The sequence below is a fragment of the Peromyscus maniculatus genome, chromosome 4 (assembly GCF_049852395.1).
Source record: "Peromyscus maniculatus bairdii isolate BWxNUB_F1_BW_parent chromosome 4, HU_Pman_BW_mat_3.1, whole genome shotgun sequence".
In the NCBI taxonomy this organism is placed as follows: domain Eukaryota; kingdom Metazoa; phylum Chordata; class Mammalia; order Rodentia; family Cricetidae; genus Peromyscus; species Peromyscus maniculatus.
In genome coordinates this window covers 64,888,787-64,897,876 of record NC_134855.1, presented here as the reverse complement: position 1 = coordinate 64,897,876, position 9,090 = coordinate 64,888,787, and the positions used below count along the sequence as shown (strand labels likewise).

Below are 9,090 nucleotides of genomic sequence, written 5' to 3'. Positions count from 1 at the left end.
ATGAAGGGAATTTAAATATATATATATATATATATATATATATATATATATATATATATGTGTGTGTGTGTGTGTGTGTATAATTTATATATATATATTATATACATATATATGTATATATATGAAAGCTTATAGCAAACATCAAACTGAATAAGAAAAACTTAAAACAATTCTACTAAAATCAGGAATAAGACAAGGTTGTTCACTCTATCCATTTCTATTTACTATTGCATTGACATTTTAGCTAGAGAATTAAGACAACTGATCAAAGGCCTAGAAATTGGATAGGAAGAAATCAAAGTATTGTTATTTGAGGATGATATCATAAGTGACCATAAAAAATCCACCAGAGAACTACAGCAGATAAATACTCTCAGCAAAATGAGTTCATGAATGATTAACCTGGGAAAAATTAGTAGCTGCTCCTTTTACAAATGACTAATGGGCTTAGAAAGAACTCAGAGAAACAACACCTTTCAGAATAACTTCAAATAACATAAAATATCTTTGGGTAATTCTAACCCAGAAAGTGAAAGATTTCTATGATTAAAAACTTCAAGTCTCTGAAGAAAGAATTTGAAGAAGATATCAGAAGATGAAAAGATCTCCAGTGTCCATGGATCAGTAGAATTAACAGAGTAACAAATGACCAACCTATCAAAACAATCTATTGATTCAGTTCAATCTGTTGTGTGATATTTTGTTTGTGTTCTGACAAATAAAGCTTACTTAGAGTCAGAAGGCAGAACTAGCCACTAATTGTGTCTGGATGTCTGGGGGTATGTCCAGACAGGAGACAGGAAGTGATAAGTTAGGGCAGAGAGAGGATCTTGGCCTCTTTTGGTTGAAGTCACTGGTGGCTGCTCCTCTGCTTCTCTGATCTTTCCACTTTCACCCCAGTATCTGACTCCTGGTTTTTATTGATAATACTAATTGGTATCATGCTTCATCTGGCATAATACGACTAATTAGGATTACACTTCGTCAAAATTTCAACACAATTCTTTAAAGATATTGCAAGGACAATTCTCAACTACATAGAGTAAAACAAAACAACCACAACAAAAACAGGATATAAAACAATCCTGAACAATCAAAGATTAAATACTGAAGGTATGACCATTCCTGGTTGATAGCTATAGTAATAAAAACTAACTGGTATTGGCTAAACACAGACATTGATTAATGGGATTGAAATGAAGATCCAAACATAAATCCAAACATATATGGACACCTGATGTTTGACCAATATTTTTTTTTAGTTTCCATGTTTGTGTACTTTGACATAATACTTCCAAGGAAAATGTTTACCTCAAGTTATATATTAAAAATATGGTACTTTGATGATGATCTGAAGTTACTTATTAATGAAGGTGGTATAATTATTTGAAAGCATATATTTAGAAATATTAAATAAGAAATAATAAAAAAGAATGAAATGTTTATATTTAATTTTTCAACAGCTATATTTACATTGCAAAATTTACTCAACACCAAATACAAAATATAAATCTTAAAAATCACCATTAACATATTTAGAATTATTAGATTTAAACTTTATTTGCTATTACAAATTGTGACCCTTTTTTAAAGGATTTTTGTTTTATTTTTAGTTAGGTGTGTCTATTTGTTCTATGGCCATTTACGGGTTTCTATTTGTTCTCGAGGCCAATGGAGGGTTTAAATGTCCCCTTAAGCTTGATAGTATATATAAAAATACATATATATGTATATGTATATATATACATACACACACACACACACACACACACACACACATATATATATATATATATATATATATATATATATATATATATATATATATACATATATATAAAACCAGTATGGATGGTAGGAACCAAACCTAAGGAATCAATGTAAAGTACATGCTGGTAGCCACTGAGTAAACTCTTCAACCCACATTTTAAGTAGTTTATAAATAGTTTTGTAAATACATATATAGCTGTAATGTCATTGATTTCAAAGTAGTTGTTTATTTGAAGTTATTTATTAAAATTTTATTTGGATAATTTTAAGTCCATACGTATTTTCTGCTAGTGTACATTGTTCTCTTAGTCATTGCTACATTTTTAAATTTAATTTTTAATTGAAAATAGATACTTCTCTCATACAATATGTCCCAAACACAGTTTTACCTCACTCCACTTCTCCCTGGATTCACAACTATTAAAAAATTGCTACTTTAATGTTAGTTGTCCATATATAATTTTTATGTGTATAAATCTATTCATTTTCTGTAGCTGGAAGTTTTCCTGTGACCTGCCCAGTCCACAGCTGCTCAGATCCAAGTAAGCACACAGAGGGTTATATTAATTAAAAGTGCTCAGCCATTGGCTCAGGCTTACTACTGACTAGCTCTTACATTTTAACTCAACCCATTTCTGTTAATCTATATGTCACCATGTTTTCCATGGCTTTACTTGTGTGCCATTACATGCTGTGTCTCCTAACTCAGCCTTCCTTACAGCTAGAGTTTTCCTACCTTGCCCACAGTCAGGACAAATTTCTGTCACCCGCCAATCCCAGGGCGCGCAGACCCATCCAAGTAAAAACAGAGACTTATATTGCTTACAAACTGTATGGCCGTGGCAGGCTTCTTGCTAACTGTTCTTATATCTTAAATTAATCCATTTCCATAAATCTATACCTTGCCACGTGGCTCGTGGCTTACCAAAGTCTTCACATGCTGCTTGTCTCTCTCTGCCTTCCTGTTCCAATTCTCCTCTCTGTTAGTTCCTCCTATACTTCCTGCCTGGCCACTGGCCAATCAGTGTTTTATTTATTGACCAATCAGAGCAAATTAACATACAGATCATCCCACAGCACTTCCTCTTCCCAGAACTTTTCTCTATGCTTCACCTGCCTATAATTCCTGCATGGCTCCTAGTCAATAAGCATTTTAATTATCAAGCAATCATAACAAGACATATTCATAGTGTCCAGAAAGACATCCACAGCAATTTTCTTTAGCTTTTCATATATATATATATATATATATATATATATATATACATTACTTATATATATACATTATATACATACATACATATGCGCCTTTTTAATATATCAGTATTAATTGTAGTTAGATGATATGCCATTGTGGTTTTCAACCTAGGCATTTATCTAGATAATCCATACTACATAGTAAATTTAAAAAGGCTTAATTTGTAGATATATGAGAGGAATATCCAGACAAGATTTTTTTGCTATTCTAGTTACTAAAGACAGTGGTTCTTATCTACAAAAATGCAGAAATACAAATAAAAATCACATATTGTAAAATGATACACATTTTTTTCTTAGGAGTTTAAAGTTGCCTTATTATTGAACTTCACTCGTTCAATACTTCACTCCTGTGCAAACATTAATAATACAAGGTAATGCTCTAGGAGCTTTTTGGACCTGGTGAGAGATTTTAAGTGTTTTCTACAGTCACTTACAACTAATGTTGTATGTATCGCTCTACAAATCACAACTATCCATCAAAATATAAATTTATGGTGAGACTGAGCAATGATAACAGGGGACAAGAAAGATGGCTCAGTGGTTGAATGCACATCCTATTCTTACAAAAGTCCCAAGGACTGTCTATCTGTATCTACAACTCCAGAATAAGACACTGCTGGGCTGTGAGGGAACCAGGAAATACTTGTGCATACCTAACCTCTCAAACATAAACACACATAAAAGGATGGGGGGAGGCTAGAGTGATGGCTCAGTGATTAAAAGCACTAGCTGCTCTTACTGAGGACCCAGTTTCAATTCACAGCTACTATATGGTGCTCATAGTCACCATTCCAGTTCAAGAGAATCTGTAGATTTATTCTGACCTTCTTAAGTACCAGTCATGTATAGGGTCCACTGATATACGTGCGAGTGAAACACTTATACACATAAAAGATAAACAAATGAAGAAAAAAATTAAAAGCATGTAATCATGTCATTATAGATTTGATATTTGATATGTACTGATTTCTGCATACATGGACAGATTTAAAAAGCCATATCCAAGATAGTTAAGGATATATTTATATCCCCTGAACTACAGTGATGACCTCTTTTTTTCCTGTATTCAATGGATATCCATTAAAGGCAATACATTTTCATTATGATTACAGGGTAAAGTTGATACTACAAATTCCCCAGGGCTTTAGAGATGTGACATACAATCACAAGAGAGAGTGTTAAATCTAATTGTTCAAATCTTAGCCTCCCCGGTAATTTTTAGTGGTAGTCCCTAATGTCCTGGTCCCCAAAGCCTTGATAATACTTATTTGTAACAAAGTTTGGAACCAGTATTTAATTTTTAGATGTAATGTCTGGTCTAGTATTTTTGAGTTTGCCTAATAAAGTGGCTAAACTTCATTTAAAACAATCACTAAAATATAATGCTGAAGAAACTCTTCCAGGGGTATTTCTATTTATTAACTAGTATGTAAGAAGATTTTTGTAGCTTATTAGTCATAACAAAGAATTTTTAAGTAAATGCACCACTCGGGACCCTCTGTATTTAGGTGAGTTTATTCCATTCTGTTATTTTATTTTAATGAAGAACCTTAGCATTCTTTACAAGGGAAAACCAGATTTGGGGATCCCAGCACCCTGATATCCCACTTTCTTCCCCATGGAAGAATCCTTACTACTATAGGACGATTCTTCATCATTCTCTCATGGATATTTTCAATCAAGGAAGAAACTATACTGGCAAAAAATAATAAAATCCAATGTATTGTAACTCTATATAGGTAAGTGAGAACAATAATGCTCTTTGTAAAAAGATGTCAAGGACAGGATGGTGGCAGAGGACAATATTTTCAGCCCTTAGGAGGTAGAGACTGGAAGATGGGGATTACAAAGCCAATCTTAATTGTGTCCTATGTTTACTGCAAGCCAATGCTACATAGTTATTTTAAGGCCAGACTGGGCTACATAAGATCTGGTTTCAGAAACACTAAAAGGGAATAAATACAATGTCTCCCAGTAATGGAGAAAAAGCAAACATTTTACCTGACTATATATGGAGGAGATGAATTCAATGGATAATACTAATCACAGAGAGAGATCCAGTAATAAATGAGATTATGCAGATCAGAGTAGACAACTAAATTTGTTCAGATACATATGTTCATTACAACATGTTGTCAAATATTTCAGGGTTTGATAAGAATGTGTCAGTTAAAATGAGAAAGAAAATCAATGTAGATTTCATGTTTTGTTCCTACAACATATGGGATCTTTAGAATCATGACTGTCAGGCTAGCATGATTATGTATATTACTCTCAGAATGCCACATAAGCTATTTTTTCTAGTCAAGGTTGTTCTTTGACAATATCAGACATGAGTGGTACATTCTGTTAACTCTCACCATCTGTCCTTTCTGGTCTTATTCTCGTCCCCATCATCACCAGTTTTGGAGAAATTACTGTCCCACATTATAAGGTTTTTGAAATTTAGTTTGCTTTCTGTCCTTCTGATTTTAAAACATTCTGTATAGCCATGCATTTGGAACTGTGCAGTGGAGCCTGATGGGCTTGTTATTTGGTATCCAACTGAAGCTGATGATTATCTTTACCCCATAATCCAATACTTGTTTAAACTCATGCAAGGAGTTGAGCCCTCTAAACCCTTCTCTGATCCAGGAGCATTGACAGCTTCAGTTAATGCAAACCAGCACAAATAACTGTAGCATGCTTTCCAGAGATGTGCCATGCCTGAGAGATAGCATTCCCACCACTAAAGCTATCTATGGGATCTTACTGTCTTTCTGTTTCTTCTTCCACAGTGTTTCCTGATCCTTTTAGGATATACTACCAATTACATGCTTTTAAGTTTCACGTTAGTAAACTGTATATGTTCTGTTGAATAAATGGCAAATAATATTTAGGAGTATTAAACACATTTCGAGTAGTTCTCTGTTTTGACAATTTTCTTGGGAAATTCTTTAAACATTATTAAGACGCTAAAATGTTTTTTGGGATCATATTTGATGTTATATCTATGTTATTCATATCCTAATCACATTGTACTGAAAAAATGAAATCTTTGCATTTACTATTGCTTTTAAACCATTTCTCCACTGCAGCACAGCATAATGTTTTCTCTGATCACATTATCATGAATAATATAATATCAATCAAAGAATATATCCTTAAATTCAATTCAGTTCAAAGTGAATAAAAATAGTTAATATGCTGTCATAATATAGGTCCATATTATGTTTTGAAATTATGTTATTGCAGTGTAAATACATTTATAAAGTAAGTAAATTTCAGAAGAGAAGACAAATACCAAAATTAGCATGTTGCAAAATGCTAACATTTACTTTCTGTCTTCTTTTTCTTTAAGACACCTTATCCTGTAGTTCAGTAATGTCACACACTTGTGATCTGATTTCCATAAGAACACCTTCATATTTTCACTTTAAGCTCTTATTACTGTGGGTGGCACAAACATCAATAAAATGCAGATAATGCAAGTGTCTGTTTATTGTTAAGAACAATGTTTCTAGCTTTTGAATCCCTGCCGTTGTTTAGTGGGGCTATTCTCAGGAATCCAGCTATCTAGGCTAGTAGGGACCCTGTTCCTTTGAAATATAGCTTGGTAAATTCTGACTTCTCTATTCTTGCCTTAATGATCTTTTCAAATTTTTAAGCTGAAAATATTGTTCCTTGCATATGTGTTATATAATAATATCTTAAAATAATTAAACAAAACAAGTTATTATGTTTATTCATGTTCTATAGAACCATTCCAACTGTTCTGTATTTTTCCTTATTCTTCTCTATTACAAACACTGGTTCTTAACTTGACCAATGGACCTTTCCTCTTTTCTCTCTAGTATTCCTGAAAACGAGACTTCTGCAGTGACCTTCATCCTCGTGGGCTTCTCAGAGTACCCAGATCTCCAGGTGCCCCTGTTCCTCCTCTTCCTGACCATATACACAGTCACTGTGCTGGGAAACCTGGGCATGATTGCCATCATCAGGCTCAACCCCAAGCTCCACACCCCTATGTACTTTTTTCTTAGTCACCTGTCCTTTGTGGATTTCTGTTACTCTACTGTTGTGACTCCCAAACTCTTAGAAATCTTGATTGTGGAAGACAGAAGGATCTCCTTCACAGGCTGTATCATGCAGTTCTTCTTCATATGCTTATTTGTGGTGACAGAAACCTTCATATTGGCAGTGATGGCCTATGACAGGTTTGTGGCAGTGTGCAACCCCCTCCTCTACACAGTGGTTATGTCTCCAAAGCTCTGCTGCTCACTGGTCGCAGCATCATATTCCTGGGCTATTACCTGTTCCTTTGTATTCATACACTTTATGTTGACCCTATTCTTCTGTGGGACCAAGTTAATAAATAACTTTGTGTGTGAGCATGATGCCATTGTTGCTGTAGCCTGCTCTGACCCCTACATTAGTCAGAAGTTCATGTTCATCTTGGCCACGTTCAATGAGATAATCAGTCTGATGATCATTCTCACCTCTTATGTCTTCATTGTCATCACTGTCATGAAAATGCCTGCAACAGGGGGACGCTACAAAGTCTTCTCCACCTGTGCCTCCCACCTCACTACCATCACTATTTTCTATAGCATTATTATCTGTCTCTAATGTGTTCCCACTACCAAAAGTTCCTGGCTTCTGGTCAAGGTGGCCTCAGTATTGTACACAGTCATCATCCCCATGCTGAACCCATTGATATACAGTCTAAGAAACAAGGATGTGAAGGATGCAGTTAGGAAGCTAATGAGCTCTCTTTTGTCATCATAAAATGTGGTTCCTGAGCAAGGAGGCTTTCTTTCTGAACAACAAAAAGACTCTTTTCTTAGTTTCTTTTCATAAGTCAATTCAATGATGGCTCACTTCCATATTTAGTATCATAAATTATAAACTGTAAATATAATTTTAAATTGATATTTTTACTATTTAAATTAAAATGTCATAGATTCATTTTCATGAAATTGTTTAAATATAAGTACTGAGTGTTTTAGTATTTAGTATTTAGTATTTTAGTATTTTTGGTGTTTTTTTTTTTTTTTTTTTTTTTTTGAAGCAGGGTTTTTTTGTGTAGCCCTGGGTTACCTGGAACTTGCTTTTGTAGACCAAGCTGTCCTTGAACTCACAGAGATCCACCCCTCTGCCTCCTTAGTGCTAGGATTAATGGCATGTGACACCACAGCGAGGCTTTAGTATTTTTTTTTTAATTTCAAAATTTGTGTGGATTTCTAGATGATCTGTATAATTTCATCAAGAAAATTTCTCTGAAGTTTCACCTTGAGAAATACTAAATAGAAAATGCTGAGTATAGTTTTTTTCTTATATTTAACTCTACATGGACTATTTTTGCATTGGAAATCCTCTTTAAATAAACATAAATATATAATCCCCATCATTCCCTCCAATGTCCCTATTTTGAATAGCATCTCAAAAAAACAAGGTTGTGAAGAATGTAGGTGGATGACATTAAGCTCTCAATTGTCATCATAAAATGTGATTCCTGAGCAAGTAGGCATTTATTTTATAGTATTTGTTTTCTCTCAAATTTACAAAAATACATATTTGTTAGTAGTTGCTAACAAATATGTATTATTGTAAAAATGAATATAATGTTTTTGCCAATATGTTAATGTAGCCTTACATCTGTAATTGTTTATTAATCTTTTTATTTGGATAGTTCATAATAAATATATGGATAATTGTAGATCATTTCTATCCCAGTAAAATATAAAAAACAGTGTTTAGCTATATCAAACTCACATGAATCTCTTAGTCACTAAAATGAACTATGTATAACATCAACAGAACAGTTATTCATAACCACTGAGATTGCTGGGGTATCTCTGATGTTGTCCTTTGAGATGCTTGGACTTCATAATGGAGCCCTTTGGATCAAGTGTTCTTTGGTTTTTGGACTTCCCTGAGCCATGTGTTTGTTGGATGCAGAATCACTTTAACAAGATGCATTCTAAAAGCATACCCAATTTCCTGTTAGATTTTGGAGCATTAACATTTTAGTACTCAAAGTAAATTGTGCAGCTGGGTTAGGATAAGAATATTTATTAT

At 33.7% G+C, this 9,090-nt stretch overlaps 1 pseudogene; it reads left to right on the top strand.

The window, feature by feature from the left end:
• The first annotated feature begins 4,509 nt into the window (after nt 1-4,509).
• On the top strand, nt 4,510-7,797 carry LOC102908221 (olfactory receptor 5D13-like; annotated as a pseudogene).
• Nucleotides 7,798-9,090: the final 1,293 nt, after the last annotated feature.